We start from the raw sequence: 19,304 nt of genomic DNA, 5'->3' as shown, positions 1-19,304 counted from the left end.
ACCTACTTTAGGGCGGCACATGTTGCAACCTTATGAAGTAAATATTTAGAACCGCCACACACGATCTGTCCATGGTGGTGTTTAGTAACGTGATAGGTTAATGCAAAGGGTAGGGCAAGATCTTTCCATACAAACTTTGTGCGCGTTTTTCTTTATTTGTGTTTGCGTTACAGTTATTATTTTTGGTAAATATGCTTATTTTTCTGTTAGCTAGGGCTGGATGTAGTATTTTTTTTTGTATTTTTTTTAAATAAAGAAAAATTTCTACATCAAGTTCTGCGTATATCCAATATATAAAAATAATAATAATAATTCAGCCTATATACGTCCCACTGCTGGGCACAGGCCTCCTCTCATACGTGAGAGGGCTCCCCACGCTAGCCCAATGCGGATTGGGGACTTCACATACACCTTTGAATTTCTTCGCAGTTCCTCACGATGTTTTCCTTCACCGAAAAAGCTAGTGGTAAATATCAAATAATATTTCGTACATAAGTTCCGAAAAACTCATTGGTACGAGCCAGGATTTGAAAGTCGGACGTCATATCCACTCGGCCACCACCGCCATATATACAAGCAAAAAATGAAATTAAATGCTATAGTGCCAAAACTAACGAATAAAACTTGCACAAGGTTTGTATGGAGAATGCCTTGTCCTACCCAGCGCCTTAATGAGAAAAAAATTTATAACAATAAATTTACCATAAAAAAATACAGTTTTAGATTATATTTTATTATATTATCGACGCGATGAATGACTATGCCAAACTGATATCGTATCGTTTGACAACCGGTCTGGCCTTGTGGGTAGTGAACCCTGCCTATGAAGCCGATGGTCCTGGGTTCGAATCCCGGTAAGGGTATCTATTTGTCTGTTGAGCACAAATATTTTTTCCTGAGTCATGTATGTTTTATATATTATATAAATATGTATGTGACAGTCTATATCAAAAGTGACCTTATGGCGGTCGGCGCTTACGCGGTTATTAGCGGCGCGCCAATACTAATGCGGCACTAACGCGACGTAAGCGCCGACCGCTATAAGGTCCCTTTTGATATGGACTGTCACATATCGTTCTCTGAGTACCCACAACACAAGCCTTCTTGGCTTACCGTGTGGGACATAGTCAATTTGTGTAAGAATGTATATAATATTTATTAATTTATTTACTTTTTTATACCTGCCCGATTATCGTTAATATCACCCTCACGGCGTTCACTTTCACTTGTCACGTGATATACCTATGTAGAAATGTCAATATGTGCCATAAAGTTTTTTAAACGCGCATTAAAAGTGCATATAAACACAGATACAAACAGTGATATTATCAAACAATAGATAGATTATACATACATAAGGAGCACAAAAAATACTTTCACATTAATTTCTAAACCTACGAAGGAATCTGTGATTTTTTGTTAATTTTCGCATTCCATTCATCTTTATCATACTCATTTTGAAACATAAGCTCGTCTCTTTCTCTTTCGGTGAGCGGGAGCTCGTCAGTACGTGCACATTCCGCTTGCCCAGCTAAAGGCAACTTGTACAATTTGTCACAAGATAAGCGCTTCAATTTTGCAACGCCTATAACCTATCTTGAGTCATAATATCATTATTTTAGCATACAAACAAAAACATTACCACCTTTTCGGGTCGGGACAATCGGATAAAAAAGTCCTTGCCATAAAGTGTTCAATGTTAATAAAAATAACCTGCAATAAAATAAAGTACTCCAAAACACGTTTCAAGTATTTAAAACGTGTGCAAAATGAAAAGTTATGACGGCCCCCGCGTGTGGCCGCCCGCCCCACCGATGCTGTAAATTCGCGATAGGGGTCAATTCGTCACGTGTTAGTTCTTGTTCGTGACGTGACAGAAAGCTAAGTTTGTGAACATTTTGCGATATCAACGGCGTAGAACAAGGCGGGTGGTTAAAGTAAGGAAGTTAAACATTAATTTCTGTAAAACCTATTGATACGCGCCAGAGTTTCGTATCCACTATGTTTCCGAAATACTGATCTAACTTATAATCTTAACACTGACTAATCTAACTTCCAACTAGTTTCCTCTCTGTGTATGAGTTTTAAAATCAGAAAGTCACCCCAGAATATATTTTGTTGACATTTTATAATTAAAAGCTATAACTTTATTCGTTTAATTTGTTAGTGACGAGTTTTGCTCAAATTGCCTGCAGAAAAGTTTACCGATAGTTAACAAAATTCTCAAGTCCCGTTCGGACCCAAAAAACTAAGCCACCCACAGGTTCCAGCAACCTGGAACTCAGAATAATTTATTAATAATTCCAGCTTTACCCCGATTTGTGGCTCAGCAAAAAAGAGGAAATCGTACATGACAGTTATACGACCCAAAGCAAAAAAGATTTATGTTCATTTAACGTGTGTGATATTTTAAGTCTTGTCTAGACATATATAAAATACGTTTTTGTTTGTAAAGTGAAACTGAATTACATTATTTTATTCTGTAGCCCTCCATTTTATCCAAAATGACGTATTGTAGTGAAGAAAGCAAGTCGCTTACGTCTTTTTGTTATCGGTAGTGGCATGATGGCGGGCGTGTGCGCCACGTGCGCCAGCGCAGTCCACGCCCTATTAGCGCGGGAAATTAATCCCGGCCGCCACCGGGGACGAAGAGCAAAATAGACTTCAGATTAAATCATCTAAATCAACCTGGGAGAATCTACAGAACATTCTACGAGTATCAAAGTATTGCAGACAGCAGGAAGCCAATTTAAACTTACATTTTGATGTCATAATAATATCATTTTGTTAATGATAACAATTTGATGCCCGTTCGTCTCGTTTGCGAAAATACACGTAGGAGCAGTATGCATGCGAGAATGATAACAAAATTACAGATTATACCGCTATTCCACAGAAGAAATAGTTATTTGTTTTACAATGGGGCAAAGTTGTTGTTTAATCGCTCGTGCTAATGTTGATATCCGAGCAAGCGAAAGATACCAAAATTGAACCACGAGCGTAGCGAGTGGATCGAGAAGTGGAATCTTGAGCGTTGCGAGGGTTTCAAGGCACGAGGGTTAAGCAAACTTTGCTTCCGAGTGAAACACAACATTTTTCACCACACCAACGCGAGGAAAATACTAACTATGAAATACCAAAAAAAACAACCCAAATCAAATCCAAATGAACTTAATTAAAAATGTATCACATGTGGATAAAATGCAACTTTCTCATTAGTTTTTGAACAATGAAGAGGGACTTTTCCAGTTGGTGTGGTGAAAAATTATATTTACCTAACTAAGGAAAACGTGTTTTCACTATACCGGGTTTTATACGGTAATATTACACAAAACAGTTTCAGAAAAAAGGGGTATTCTGAAAGTGCCAAAATTTTTTTTTTTTGGTTTTATGATTTACCTCAAAAACTTATGTGTCAAATTTACTAAAATTAAGTAATTAATACTTTACTGAACTAAATAAGTTAGTAGATATACTAGCAATGATACATTAAAAAATATACAAATACAAGCATCGACGTTTTAAGATCAAAACTTAGGCTCCCTCATACTAATAGGTATGTTTATATTTTGACTTGTTATATTAATTATCATACGAACGAAATCCGAATGCATGTAAGTACGTAATTTAACGATGTCATATTTCAAACAGAAATATGAAAATGTGAAATTATATATAGCATGCAATGCAATAATATCCTTCGGCAGGCAAATTAACGCAGTTTATAACCGGATACGTTATCACCGTGATGTAATATCGTGTGACACGGTGCCTGAAAATGGTACAGCGTTGTATTTCAGCCTAGGCTACTACCTACAAATATTTTTTTTTGGGAAATGTTGAATCTAATTTATTTATTTATTAAAATGTGTTTAGAACAGGAACGCTTTAAGCTGGTTTTTGGTCAGACTCCACCAAGGTTTAGCTACTGTCAATGACCGCCATGTTTTGAACCATTACGAAGGTAATGGTTCAAAACATGGCGAGCGAACTGAAATAAATGTCATTATACGGAAAAAGTGACCAAGGCCTCCAGTGGGGCACTGGCTAGGCTAGGCTAGGTGGCTAGGGGGCGCCGTAAGCCTTTAGTAAGAAACGCATATACTTGGAAATATTCGACCAATGCCGCCGTGACCCCGGTGGCCGAGTGGCGCAGGCACCTGCCGCGATAGCAGAGGACGCTGGTTCGATTCCAGCCTGGGGCACTAGAGGCCTTGGTCCCTTTTTCCTTATATGATATTTATTTCAGTGTATAATTTATATAGTAGAGTTTGTACTTGAAGTAAAAACAAATAAAAAAAAATCTCAAAATTTAATTTGTTCTAATACTTCCAATAGTATAACGAGTAAAATGTATATACATATTATAGTATCATGACTAGTCTCACTCAGTTTACCAGTACACGAGAACGTTGTATATTTGTTAGTAATGTATAAATCCCATATGTTAACTATTATCACAAAAATCATCGCGCCTACAACATATTAGAAAGTTTATACGAATAACTACATATGTATACTTATCAATCAAGTTTATAGTTGGCCTGGGCGATCTAGCTTAATATAAACATATTGGGCTAGGTCACCCATGTTATGTTTTTTTTAGGTATTAATTTAATTTTGTAAGTCATTTTAATTTTACGTTACATTTTATTCTAAGTTTATTATTTAAGTGTTTTTGATTTTAATAAATAGTACATATTAAAAAAGAAAAAAAAAAGTTATTAGTTGGTCGAAGTCACGCTCATAATTTAAAATTGTTTTGATGTTAGATTGCAGATAAATGTTCCATTGGCACCAAGTTGTACGATATTTTTCTTTGGCGAGTGTATTTTATTCTACTTCGTCTGCGTGGGATTATGATTTATAAAAACTATTCTCTCGTTCCTGGGGCTTCAAACTAACTGCATAACTAAGCTTGAAGACGTAAAATTGGTATAAGTAAATCCCTACTAATATTACGTCTTCACACTTAAGTGCATAGTAAAGTTAAATAAAATTTCCATAAAACATTGTCTGCTTTTACTATTCTTTGCCCACTAGTACCACATGTGTTATTGTACTTCGTTTCACTGCGCACTATATTATAACACTCACGAACGTCAAATTAATTACACACACGTGATCAACGGCGACCACCCATGCATTTTACCGTGATTAATATTCAAGTTACTCTTAAACAAAGATTTAAAGAAATAGGTAGCCCAACTAGAGGTGTAGGGGTCTTACATAATAATATCATCATCTTACTGGCGTTCTCATAGGATTTTTGCCACAGCTCATGGGAGCTTGGGGTCCGCTTCGCAACTTATCCCAAGATTTTTTTTTTTACGAAAGCGGCTGCCATCTGACCTTCTAAACCGGAAGGTAAACTAGGTCTTATTGGGATAAGTCCGGTTTCCTCACCATGTTTTACTTCACCGAAAAGCGACTGGTAAATATCAAATGATATTCCGTACTTTAGTTCCGAAAAACTCATCAGAAGGTACGAGCCGGGGTTTAAACCCGCGAGTTTCGGTACCGCTAGTGTCAATTTAATCGATGGGATTTTGAGTTTCCAAAACGTCCCGCTTTGCGCGCTGTTTCTAAATCCCATTCAAAATGAGACTTAACGCAATAGCGTACGTCACGTTTCGCTATCGAATAAATTAACACTAGGGGCTCTGATCTAATATAATAACAAAATTATTAAAAGAGGTAGTTTTAGCGGACCTAACAGCAAGAATCTTCATTAAGTTTAATTTTCATATTACTTCACTTCATTACCTTACTGCACCCTAAATTGTCATTGCAGTCAATGTCAATTTTACGGATAGTATCTAACCCGCATATGTATATCATTAGTGGCATGTAAAACCCTTAAAGATTACAAGGTTCGCTTTACTTACCTTTGATGGATGACCTCTCGTGATTAGTATATGTAAATAAAGCGCCACAAATAATATACTGTTGTAGGCAATTACTAGGCAACATTGCCGTACACTATATTAAGACCACTGACCTAGAGATTGACACGTTGATATATATGCATTACTGCATATATATCAACGTGTCAATACGAACCTAATAAGTACCTCAAATTTTGTGTCATGTCAAGATGTATCATGAAAAACATGATTTTTATCAGTATGACGAGGAAGGCAATATGTTGATTTGCTTTGCCCCACTCCCATCAAGGCAGGGCCAAATATGTATGCGAGCCTAATTAACAATAGTTATTTGTTTTACAAGGGGGCAAAGTTGTTGTTTAACCGCTCATGCTAATATTAATACCCGAGCAAGCGAAAGATTCCAAAATTTAATCACGAGCGTAGCGAGTGGTTCGAGAAGTGGAATCTTGAGTGTGGCGAGGGTTTCAAGGCACGAGGGTTAAACAAACTTTGCCTCCGAGTGAAACAACATTTTTCACCACACCAACGCGAGGAAAATACTAACTATGAAGTACCAAAAAAATCAAACCTAATCAAATCCAAATGAACTTAATTAAAAATGTATCATCCAAAATCATCATTTAAAGTTAAGTCAATTCTACCACTTCTACCGGCAAACATAAGGAAACGACTCAAAATTTGCATTTGATTACTTTGCCCCACATGTGGATAAAATGCAACTTTCTCATTAGTTTTTGAACAATCAAGAGGGCCTTTACCAGTTGGTGTCGTGAAAAATAATAATTTATATTGAATTAAAAAGCACATTAAGTTTCAGCAGTTATAAAAAGTTCATTATAATTATAACCAAGTTAATAGTACCTAGTTATTACCGACACTATATTCAGAACATAATTCAGATACAACCAACCCTTTTTTACCTTATTTTACCTACATATAGGGAAATAAATGTGAATACCTATATACAATTTGAATAACAAAAAACAACATTAACTTCAATGAAATTTTCCATTTACAAAAAAAAAATAAGCTGCGTGTCCTTCAAACTCGTAATTTTTTTGTTAGGTTTACCGTGCAGCCGTGTACCCTATCATAGCAGTACTTTTTATTTACTTTTATTAGCAGCATTGCAGCTCAATGCTTACAAATTCGTACAAATCCGTCTCAGTGTTAGCAAACGCTAGATAACAGCATTAATCACTGGTCCCCGACAAGCGAGAGAATGTCAATAGTCTTGGCGAGCGAGCGTTCAAAATAGATGAAGACAGCAGACGGTCGACCGCTCACGCAGGAATCTAGGGGTGACATTCCACTTATAGAATGAGTCGCAGCTCATAGTATCCAGTATAACTGCGCTTTCCGATTACAAATATTTGTTACTAATCCCGATATCAAATTAAATTAGTTCATCTTGTTTTACCCGCGCTTGCTCAACCAATTAGAATACATGGCCAGACATTGAGCTGTTCCCAACATAACTAAAACGACCAGCGAATTCACACAACTATAAATCTTCTTTCCGTGTCTCTTGGAATATAAATTAAAGTTTCAGTGATATTTTCGGTCATAATTACGAAAAAGTGTGTGATAAACACAGCCGTGACACGAAAACGTAGTTTGCCCTAATTTTTAATATCACGAAGGCTCTTCCTTGGTTTAAGCTTCCGAGAATGTGATCTATCATTTATGTAAGTGTTTTTAGTTTATTAATCAGTTTTTGAATAATTGAAACTTTTTATCATCGTGACCGTACTTAATTGAATCTTATTAGTTAAACAAAATACTCGAAATTACGGTTAAACACGAATTTCATCGCCATGCTATGATGAGTTTATAAACCTTTAATTTTGAAAAAATGATGCGATTAGCCGCAAGAGCAAAACATTGAACTAGCATTCAATGTTAGTGTCAGAAATTCCTTAAGAGGGAATTATACCACATGATCGTCCATACAAAAAGAGAAAACGTTTTTCTACTTCTAAATATTTTCCATTCTCTATGATTTTTTAGTAGGTATCTTATTGACACAATGAAAACTAGGTTTAGAGGTTTTTCTTTTTTTTTTTCAAAATTTGCAAAATACCCGTGTAAATTGTTTTATATTTTTAACAAAGTTGTTTTCTTGAACTTAAGCATTTTGCACATTGCACTCGTATTGAGCTTCCAGTTCAAGGAAGTATAGCAAAAGCTATATTGTCACAAAACACTCACTGTACTCGCAACATAAACGTCAACTTAATGCGTAATTACTAAACCCCTAAATCGAAAGTCTTTTTATGTAAACCAGACAGAGTTTGTTTACGACCGAAAATACCAGTTGAAAGAAAGTAACGACTTCGGTAATACGCGCCATACTTTAGCAATTAAGCACGAGAGCGCGTAACGTTTGAGTCGACATCGTTACAAAAAGCTGATTGCTCATAGCCATATATTAAGTTAATGGGGCCTGGCACTAAGCACGCCCTTGACTTTAACGATGCGGCGAAGGAGGCACGAAATAAATTTAAATTGGTTGGGCGGTGACCGCTGGTCACTCCTGGTACACGTATAACGTGCAGACAATGAGTTGTAGAGGCGTTGACCTCTTCAATTATTATTTAAATGTTCCAGAATTATATTAAGTGCCCCAGTATGTATTGAAACTGGCACGCGAGAGTAAGGGTGCAGTATTAGCTCGTACTCCTCGATTATCAAAAGAACCCGATGGCTAAAAAAACTATTTATAAAATAAGTATCTCCATAGTAATTTACTAAAATATCGACCATACGAACATGACTATGCTATTGACTTTTTATTATATGCCATTTCTAAGGGATACATAATCAAAGTAAGAACCAAAGTAGACAGAAACGCTTTAAAAAATCGTTTCCCAATATTTTTAACAAACTGTAGGTACCTACTTATAAAAACATAATATCGTGTATGTCATGATACTAAAGACTACAAATTGATACACAGTTTCCTCTTCAACTAAACTATTATCTTTCAATAAATATTTGCAACGAGATTGTTAAAAAACTTGAACAAAAAATATTTCGGTAAACATCAGGGGATGATGTCGCACACAATCTCAGTACCGACCCAATTCGAGGCGTATTATATGATATTATAAATACCCGTTTACAATCAGCGGCTCGGCAACAGATTCCATAAATCGATCTGATTCTTTGAAAGCGAGCCGAGCAACAATAACAAACAACTGTTTACATAACGTTTGAAGCGCTACCCAAATTTAGAGGAATTTTTAATTGTGCAAATACTCGTCTATTTTACAATTATAGCATTGTTTATTCAAAGCTCGGTGTAAATAAAATGACAGGTGCTATGTATGTTTGCGTTGGGTTGATTGCCTCTGGCCGAGAGTCTGCATCCGGAAACTATCTATTTTGTTTTATGTAAAGTTTCAACAAGCCTTTTCAATTCGATGGACATGTCCAATTCGCTATTGGATTGGAACTCAGGATGAAAAAGCGCTGTGAGTTAAGCACAGGATGCCACACATTAGACTTCGCAGTCTGTTACATCATGGTTACCAAACATTCTTATTTTGTATATTTCTTAGCCATGAGCTTCACTTGGAAGTTAGCTCTATATCATAAAATTTTATATTAACCTTTTGAACGCTTTGTGTCATACACACAAACATCACTCAAACGCCAAACTCCCGGACGCGAGATAGAGAGCTAATGAAATCTTACTTTAAAGTGTAAAAGGTTACTTTGACAGCGTTCGCCATAACACCTATACTTGTCCTTGGCGCGGTGGGCACGACTAAATGGTAACGACGACTTTAGGTGTTCTTGGCGTTCAAAAGGTTAAACACGTGTGACAAGCACTAGTTGCGCAGTCCTGGGTACTTAGCTAACGTGCCAATCGTCAACACTCCGTGGTGTACCGTAGTCATCTCTCTCTATTACTCTTCTTTATTAGTGCGACAATGACAGTTGCGTTTCGTTCGCTATGGAGCGAAAACGATTGGCATATTGGCTACGCACCCTGTGCCGTCTATCAACGCTTTGTAAAGTCAATAAATTATTGCTAACCCTTTTATTTCATATTTACATACTTAGCTCAATTATTGTCAGTAGTTTTGTCCAATTTCCCATTATCACGTGTAGTTTTTTTACAAATACTGTGAGAAAAATTAAAGCTGACAAGGTACACAAACGGCTCGATTCGAAGAATGAGATACGATAACGATAAGTTCTGGTTTAGATAAGTTCTCATTTAGATATCGTTTGTATGTTGTATAATTGACAAAAGCAGCTCGATTCGGGCAATCAATCAATGTCACTTTGACGTTAGAAATATCGTAGATAGATCTTATTGGGATCACAGCGGAATCGAAACAAAGGTCAATTTTGACATGTCGTTTAGTTATCGATATTTTAAAGATCTTTCCAAGATCTTAAACGTGTCTTAATCATTCTTCAAATCGGGCCGAAAGAATTTTAGTTATTGTCGCTAACCCGAAGACCATTAGTAAGTAGTTACCCACTTGACACATGCAACTGTACTGAGTAGTTGTGCGTATGATAAATATAATCAGTAAAAGGTAGCGCCAATCCGCGTTACGCCTATAATCATAGGGCCACGAAATAATTTTTCCGGGCGAATTCATTTGACGCTAGCAAGTTTAAGCGACTTCTGTTGGAGCTTTTATGGGTTGAGGGATAAGTCGGTGATCTATATTACTCACGGACTTGTGACTTGTGCCAGAAAGACACGTTATACAATACTAGTCAAGCATAGGCTAAACATTTCATCGTATTAGAAATAGTGTAACCTAAGGGCTCTTTCCCACGGCAACATCCTGTTTTTTGCGGGTACGGTCTTTTGCAAGATCCCGTTTTAGTAGTATCCCGCAGATACACAAACATTTTTCACTCTAATATTTGTCCGCCCTCCGCGTGCGTTCAGTCCGCGGCCTGACACACTGTTAAAAGTAAAGGAGATCAATATGTCTACCGTTCAACCCTGGTGTTTACAGACTAGTTGAAGGCTTGACTGATAAACCTGATTTTTATTATTTATCTAATAATGTATTGTATCTTATCTTATAATATAAACTAGTTATAGTCCCAGAACTGAGCTATCATCGCATAACACTTTACCAACCAATCAATAGGAACTAAGCAATCAACAGCCTTATTTAGGTTACTGTGAGACTGGGACAAGATCTATCGCTTACACATATATGTGCATGTCTATTACAAACTGTTATAAATTGAATTTACCGCTTAATGCTTTCTAATATAGCTTTAACGTGTAGGTACCTACGCTCAAAAGCATTGAAAACCGGTCAGTTTTATATAAATTCCCAAATAAAGTGACCCGAGTTCACATCTTTAGTGTATTTCGCTGCGCTCAGTAACTCGATTTCACCTAATGCGAGTTTATTGCAACAAAAAGCATTCCTCCGGGTGCATCCAGTGCAACGCCCAGGTAGTTCATTACAGCGCCGACGCCGCGCCAAATAATAGAAACGCTGCAAATGCCGGGGAAATACAGCTACAGTGTCTGTTTTGACTGGTCATTCTTTGAAAATTTCAACATTACATTCTATTCTTGTGAAATTTTAATTTAAATAGCCTTTATATATCCATACAAAACGACGTGTAAGTCCCCTGCTCCTAATTTCACTGCTTTCCCGTTTACATCTTATGGGTGTTCAGCGATGAAAGCGTGGTTCCATTTTTATCACTTGTCACTATGCCCGTCACTTTCGCGCTTACATACTTGTTAGAACGTGACAGCCGACCATCTTAGCTCTAATGGATTCATTTTGGATCCTAATCCCCAAAAATGGGCTTCAATGACACAAAATCATAGACAGAATAATGAAATATAAGTTTCAATTTATAGTTGTCAGTTACAGAATATAGTTTCTGATTTAATATATACCTATTTCTAGGAAATTTAGATTAAATTTTACGTAGTCCGACAAATTCAAAGTAGGCCGCCCCAAATCAATAATGATAACTGAAATCCTATCACCGTCGCCAAATCCAGTAATCGAATAGCGTCCGTCAAACCGCGTAGCTTCCTAGTAATTACACAGGCATTAAGCTAATCATTATACCGCTACAGCTTATATGTTTGGGCTGATTGAATTGGTTCTAATTGAAGCTTAGGAGAATAAATAGGCACTGACAACATCTAATTTGCGAGGTCCAGCGAACACTATAGTCCTAAGACTCTTGAGTATTCTCACAAAATAAAGACTGTAGGCAGTAAACCGAAAATATTTTTTTGGATTGTTACACTGACGCACACATATAAATAAATAAAAGATTTAAAAGTGTAATTTGTCTGTGTTAACCTGTTTTTGATATTAGATAAATATGGTTTCAGCACGAAGTAATAATGACGATTTTCTTTGATTAAATAAAGTTTCTATTGAACGCTTTAAAGAGACCTAAAAAATATTCAACTGACAAGATTTTAAGTGAACCCCTGAACCTGAATAGTTTCTGTGAACCTGAGTAGTCTTCTTCAAGTTTCCTACCAATGATTCCTACCAACCGGGCGGCTTCGGAGCGCATTTCACATTTGTACGGCCGCAAGCCGGTTGGCTCTTCGCGGACGCGGACGGCTCCAGACGGACTCCATCGCATTTATCTTACATAATGTGCCTAGGACTTGTTAAATGCGCTCCAACGCGGCCCGACTTCAGCCGGTCGTACATTAGACTTCTAAAACTCTTCTCTGAATCTTTCACCAACATTAGGTCCAGCGGATCATAGTATACAATGTCTTGGTCTAGTAGGTTATTAGGTAATAACCTTGTTAAATTAAAAGCTCAAAAAAATGGTTAACAAATGTTTACAATCATAGGTGCCGAATCCTCCTTTTAAGTTACTATCTTGTGTTTGGAGGTATTTTCTCTTTCATACAAAGTTATATTCAGTGTTAAAAATAAAAATAACCTATAATATAACTTTAGAATCAACTTGATTAGTAAACCGTACTGACGAACTAGCTGCGCGTTTTCAAAGCTTTTTTTAATATTCCTAGCAACCAATTTAATTGCGATTAATCATAAAGATATTATTTTCATGTCAAAACAAAAGATTTAGGTCTCTCAGTAAGAAGGATTACTATTGGTACATTTCCAAGAACACAAATAAATAGAAAACAGAAATGTCTTTACTTAAAATTTGAATTTCTAGTAATAGTAGCAATTACTTTGAATAACAATTTATTTGAAATGTTGAACTGAGATGCTACTAGGTAGCTCTAGTTGGTTGTAATTTTAACACGAATAGGTGCCAATACCAATCAAATCTTAAAGTAAAATATGAACTTACAGTACCTACCTAGTCGCAAGAGAAATGAAATTTGCCTGAAGTCGCCCAGTCAAGTCTCCTCCATGCGGTGGAGTGGCGAAAATCGAATCGAAGATTGGGTGGCTTTCACGTAACTTGTGTTTTAACTCAGTGGAAATTGGATAGAACTTTGAAACTAACTGGTCAGAAACATATTACAATTGCAATCTCGTCGTGGACTCGTAGGTACAATGTCGTTGTATATAGTTAACTTCGTCCGCGTTGAAGTTAATAAATTCAGAAATATTCCCATTAGAACTAACGAGAGAGCGTATTATCTTTTCCCAAACATGCAAAAGTATAAATTCTCACATTTGATATATAAGGATTTAGAACAAACGTAAGAATAATTAAAGACTAAACTCATTTTATTATAAGAGTTTCTTTTTGTAAAAGAAAGCAACGCTACGCGTTAAGCAAAAAATGACAAGACTATTAAGTCTGACCAGATTTATTTGGTTTTAAGATAGCGCCTCTACAAATGATGACAAAAATATACCATGCCATGGTCAAATAAAATTTCAGCACCGGTAATGTCACTGACCAATTTTAAAACACTGTATAGGAATCCTACGCTTTGCACACATGCATATGTGTTTATTTTCACACCATGATCGTGAAATAGCCTCATATTAATGTCATATCAAAATTCATGATATCTACTAAAATTTGCATAATAAACATTTTTTTTGACATGTAGGAAAAAGTTGAGTTTAACCTTGCGGCAAAACAGAAGAGAAACGAAGAGATTTTAACACAAGAACTATGTTTCTGATAAATAAACGTTGTTTTATGTATATTACTAAAATAAGTAAAGCGCATTTATTGATCCAGTAGTGCATGTATATCTCCAAAACATCGTTAGAGAAAACACGTATGAAATATTGTGAAAATTCTAATATAAATAAAACATGCACTTTGTGCATGGTTATAAAGCGATTAAAATGATGCATCACTAGCGCGATCAATCAAACTGCGCCGGACGCCATCGGTCATACTCTATTATCATTATTGTGCCAAATTCGTACTATAGGTACATCAGAGAACGAGTATATTCTATAATTATATTTGCTTATAATCCCAATTCGTTTATTACCGCGGTTTATTTTAAACGATTCTCTAACTAATGGCAACAACATTTTGGAAATGGATAGATTGTGTCCATACTGTCAATTAATATTTTCATTAAATATTATTGCGTGTCGGTAGGAAATGTGATGTTGTTTATACAACTGAGTTAAAGCCGCTTATTTGGGTAAATTGAAAAGAAACATGATAAGTAATAATAATAATGTAATTAGAAATAAAACTTCATATTTTTTAGTTAACAATCTATAGAATGTAGATTATGCTATGTAATCTAATTTAAAAAAATATATTTTTTATTATAATAAACAGTTTAAAAATTTATTATCACATGTACATAGTTAAGGGGATGTAATTAGTCTTAAGTTAATTGACTCCATAGTACGTGTTACGACAATTAAGTAGTTTCTACTTACGAGGAAGTTGTTGTAGTTGTAGTGTTAGCGTATGCTATAAAATCATGTGTCTATGAATTAAGTACAATGAATACAATACAATTTACATGGTTACTTTTCGTAACACAATGGAAACATTTATCTTAAGATTAATTGCAAGCCCTTAACTACACTTAACTACGCATTTTTTTTTTGCTATTCAACCTTATCGTGATTCAAACAAAATGTGATCCGCTCTGGGGTTTTGTGGGATGTCATGACAATTGATAATAAGGCAAAGGGTCGTTTCCTATAGTTATTCGGATAAATAAATACTGCCACAATCTGATACTAAAAACGTCACAAAAACGAGTAAAATAAAAACTGAGCTATTAAAAACAGCTAAATAAAATTGACCGATTCGGCCTTGATTGCCTGCCATTATTTATAAATTCGAATTTATAATATCAAGCGATGCATTCAATAGTTTTTGTTCAATTGTTTAAAATGTATTGTCAATGGGATAACTACAGTACATATTTAAATTTTACTGAATGACGTGGATGAATTATGCCTTACAAAGATAAAATAAAGAACTGTCTCAATGAATAGAAGAACAAAAAATACTGACGTTTCTAATTTAATATTTTTGTTTGTTTAAAATGATCTAATGTCGGTAATTTAATAGCCGTTTAAAATACGATTGAACATTGTATATTTTACACAATTTTCAATCTGTGTGATCGGTGTCACTGTATTTAAGAATTATTTCGCTTAAAATTTAGTTTTTTACTCACAAGTGTAATGAAAAACATTGTGTGTGCCACGGGCGGTATAAGAATTAGAAGCTCATGTTAATTCTTGTTTACCGCCCTTAATACACTACACAATGTACTAATAAATATTGTTTCCGAAATTCATTACACTTTAAGTTTTAACTAGTGCTGTGCAAAATTATGAATATTTGTATACTCAAAGATTCTATTAAAATCATTCTACAGTCAGTCAACCAATGACCTGACGGTGCAGCACCGCACTTAGCTGCAGCGATCGCTCCGGGCCTCTTGACGTGAATTAAAAATGCACAGCACATTAAGTGCTCCAATGGAGACGACTCGCCGCGAGCGCGCCTCGGGACTAGCGTCCGCATTTGCCAAATGTACCCTACTTATCGTACCCACTTCTAAACTATACGTACCCTACTTAGTGTATGGTCTACTTTTAAACTTTTCTACGTTGTCGTAACGTGTTTTAGTCTTCTAAGCAGGCATTTGTTACTTGTTATACGCGTTGTACTTAGGAGGCCAATTCGAATCGAAATGATATCTAAGGTTGCCAGAGCTCAAAGTCCACGAGGGTGTGGAGTGTGCGCATGGAGTTGCAGGCGCCCATAAGCTACGAAGACTGCTTACCATTAGGCGGGCCATCTGCTTGTCTGCCACCGACGTAGTATAAAAAAATCGGCTTAATTTAGTGTTGCTTACCAATATCTTCGTTGACATTTTGCCTCGGGCGTCATTATTCCGCGAATATCTTTTTTGGAAACAACTTTCCCTTATATAACGAAAACAACGAATCCTATCATTTTCCAGTTTGGGATTTACGTTTGCATCACATTTCGATCATTAAATATGCAAATGTTATATTTGGTTCGGATGTAACGTCAGTTACGATTTTAGCGTAACGTAATTAAGTTACAAATATTTTGGATGTTTTTTTATGGAATTATATTTACTTATTAGGGGTCCATGTTGCTACATTATTACGTCGTTAACTCTTTACTGACACGATTTTAATTACAAAAATAAATGAAAATAAAAAACTCGTGTCTCATTCATGTAACGTAAGTTACCAGCACACTATACGAGTGTACCGAGTCCAGATAATGGTTATGTTTCAAGTAATTTTTAATTTAACTTCAGAGGAAAAGGGACGGCCGCTTCTCCATACAAACTAGTAGTGACTAGTGACCCTGCCTACGCGAGTTGATGGACCCGGGTTCAAATTCTGGTAAGGGCATTTATTCATGTAATGAGCATTGCATGCAATGACATTCGTTCCCGAGTTTTCTATGTATTTAAGTATTTAAAACCCACAACACAAGCCTTATTGAGCTTACTGTGGGACTTCGTCGATTTCTGTAATAATGTCTTATAATACATATATGTATATAAACTTAGTCCCCATTTTCCAACCTGGATATTAACATTATGGAAAATATTTTTACACAATTAAGTGTATATTAATCTCTTTATTCATTGCATATCTTAGATTAGGTTTTTTTATAATATGAATATAAAAGTAAAATATAAAAACACTTACAAAACAATACAAAATACATATAAACACATTATAAAAAACCTAACCTAGGGTGCCGCCAGCAGCGGGGCAGGGCCCAAGCTGCCGGTGGTCAGGGCCGCAGAGAGAGGAACCGACGTACTATACGTTAAGACTGTTAAGGACTTTTGTGAGCCGACTGAAAAAGCGCTCCTTCACCGACTGTCTAATACCCTCGTCCTCAATACCCAACGACTGTGTCATACCAAGGTATTTGTAGGTTTCTGATTCAGAGATAGATCTGAAAGACATTGTCTCAGAAAGTTGTAAATTTGTTGAATTTACAACCTTCCCCCGATGTACATGCATAACCGCACATTTATCGACACCAAACTCCATGTTGATGGCACTACTGAAATCTTCGGTGGTTTTCAGTAGCTCCAACAAGTCTTGGCTATTTGGTGCAAATAATTTGAGGTCATCCATGTACAGAAGGTGAGAAATGACTTCACCCTCTCTCCGAAGCCGGCAACCTAATCCCGAATCCTTCAGCAGGGTGCTGAGGGGATTCAGAACTAGGCAGAACCACTGGGGACTCAGACTATCACCCTGGAATATTCCTCGCTCAATCCTTATAAAATCCTGCGGGCCAGGGCGGTCATCCCCACCTCCTGGTTGACGAAGGACTGTGGTCCACTGCCTCATACACGCGCTTAAGAAGGCTCTTAAAGCTGTATCAACTTTATACAGCTCTAAGACCCTCCCCAGCCATGAGTGAGGCACCGAATCATAGGCCTTCTTGTAGTCAATCCAAGCGGCAGAGAGGGCCCCCTTATTCCGCCGGATTTGTTGGCAAATGGTCATGTCTTTGAGGAGGAGCTCTTTAGTACCACGGGACCCAACCCTACATCCATTTTGAGCGGAGGCCAAAATGTTGTTAGCGACAATGTGCGCGTTTATTTTTGATCTCAAAATGGATGTAAGGAGCTTGTAGAGTGTAGGCAAGTACGTGATGGGTCTGTAGTTCTTTGCTTCCGTGGTACTACCGGACTTATAGAGCAGGAAGGTGACACTAGTTGTTCAGGAAGGTGGGAGAGAACCAAGCTCGAGGGCTTGTTGAAATTGTGCTGCCAAGCGTGAGTGCGAGCATCGGAACCATTTTAGCCAGAAGTTGTGCAATCCATCCGGCCCAGGGGTTTTCCAGTTCTGGGCCGTGCGGATGGCACAACTTACGTCATCGGAGCTGATGGTGATTGCCCCCATAGGTTCGATGGACTCGCACTCACGCTCGACAACACTCATCCAACCACCCTCGGTGTGTTCGACAGGCACTGACCAGATGCTACGCCAGAAATCAGTCATGGCAGTAGCATCCGGCGACCGCGCGTCGGACGCACGAAGGTTGGCTTCCTCCCACTTTCGGTATACCTTCCTTTGATCACTCTGAAAAAGACGATTCTGCTGGAATCGATCCACACGCTTTCTGTAGCGGCGAATACGGTTTGCCCATGCATACACTTTCTGCTTAAGAATTTCTTAATAAGAAAGTCGATGCGCTCCGTGAGATTGGCAATATAGTCGCGGGGCTCAATACCCGTCCCCGCGAACGCCTGATTCACAAAGCGCATTACTCGGGGGCGGTGGTTGCCCCCCCTCCCCCTGAAGCAGATCAGCTTTGCAATGAGAGTCCTAAACGAGTTGATACGTCGCTCGATCCGTATTTGCCATGCGGGGGCACCTCCGGCGGTCCTAGGTGCACGTTCAGCGTCCGGAAACTTGACTTGTGCAACACGGCACGCCGCGATGGCTCCGCAATACATGATCGCGTGCGTTACATCTAAATCTTTACTAGTCCGCAGATATGGCTCTAGTAAAGCGTTTAGGGCTCCCATTAGCGCTAGATTGCGTCTATTCATAGGCAAACGTGGTAATCGTGGCCTAGTGTTGGGTGTGACCGATACTGCGTAATCACCTCTTCCAGAGTCCTCCTCAGTTGCTCATTGGCAGTACTACTCACTCTCTGCGCGAACTGCCCCTCCTCGTCGGCACTGAGATCCACCCGCGGCGCCCCCGGTGCCTGGTCGGGTGCCGGCACCGGATCTGGCGACGTGGCGGAGGTTGAGCGAGCAGAAAGAGCCTCCAGGCGGAGCCGATCAAGTGTAGAGTCATCCAACCGCTTTCGCCGCTGGATGACTCGCACCTGATCCGATAATCGTTGCGCAGTAACTTCGATGGTCGGTTCAAGAGCCTGAAACAGAGGCAGAATCCGGACACGATACGCGCATAGGTTAGTTCCTCCCTCTGTAGCCCCATAGTAGGCGCGCATGACGTTCTCATTCATGGATTG

The sequence above is a fragment of the Cydia pomonella genome, chromosome 13 (genome assembly GCF_033807575.1).
Source record: "Cydia pomonella isolate Wapato2018A chromosome 13, ilCydPomo1, whole genome shotgun sequence".
NCBI classification, from domain to species: Eukaryota; Metazoa; Arthropoda; class Insecta; order Lepidoptera; family Tortricidae; genus Cydia; species Cydia pomonella.
The sequence above is the reverse complement of the archived record's forward strand: the minus strand, read 5'-3'. Positions refer to the sequence as shown.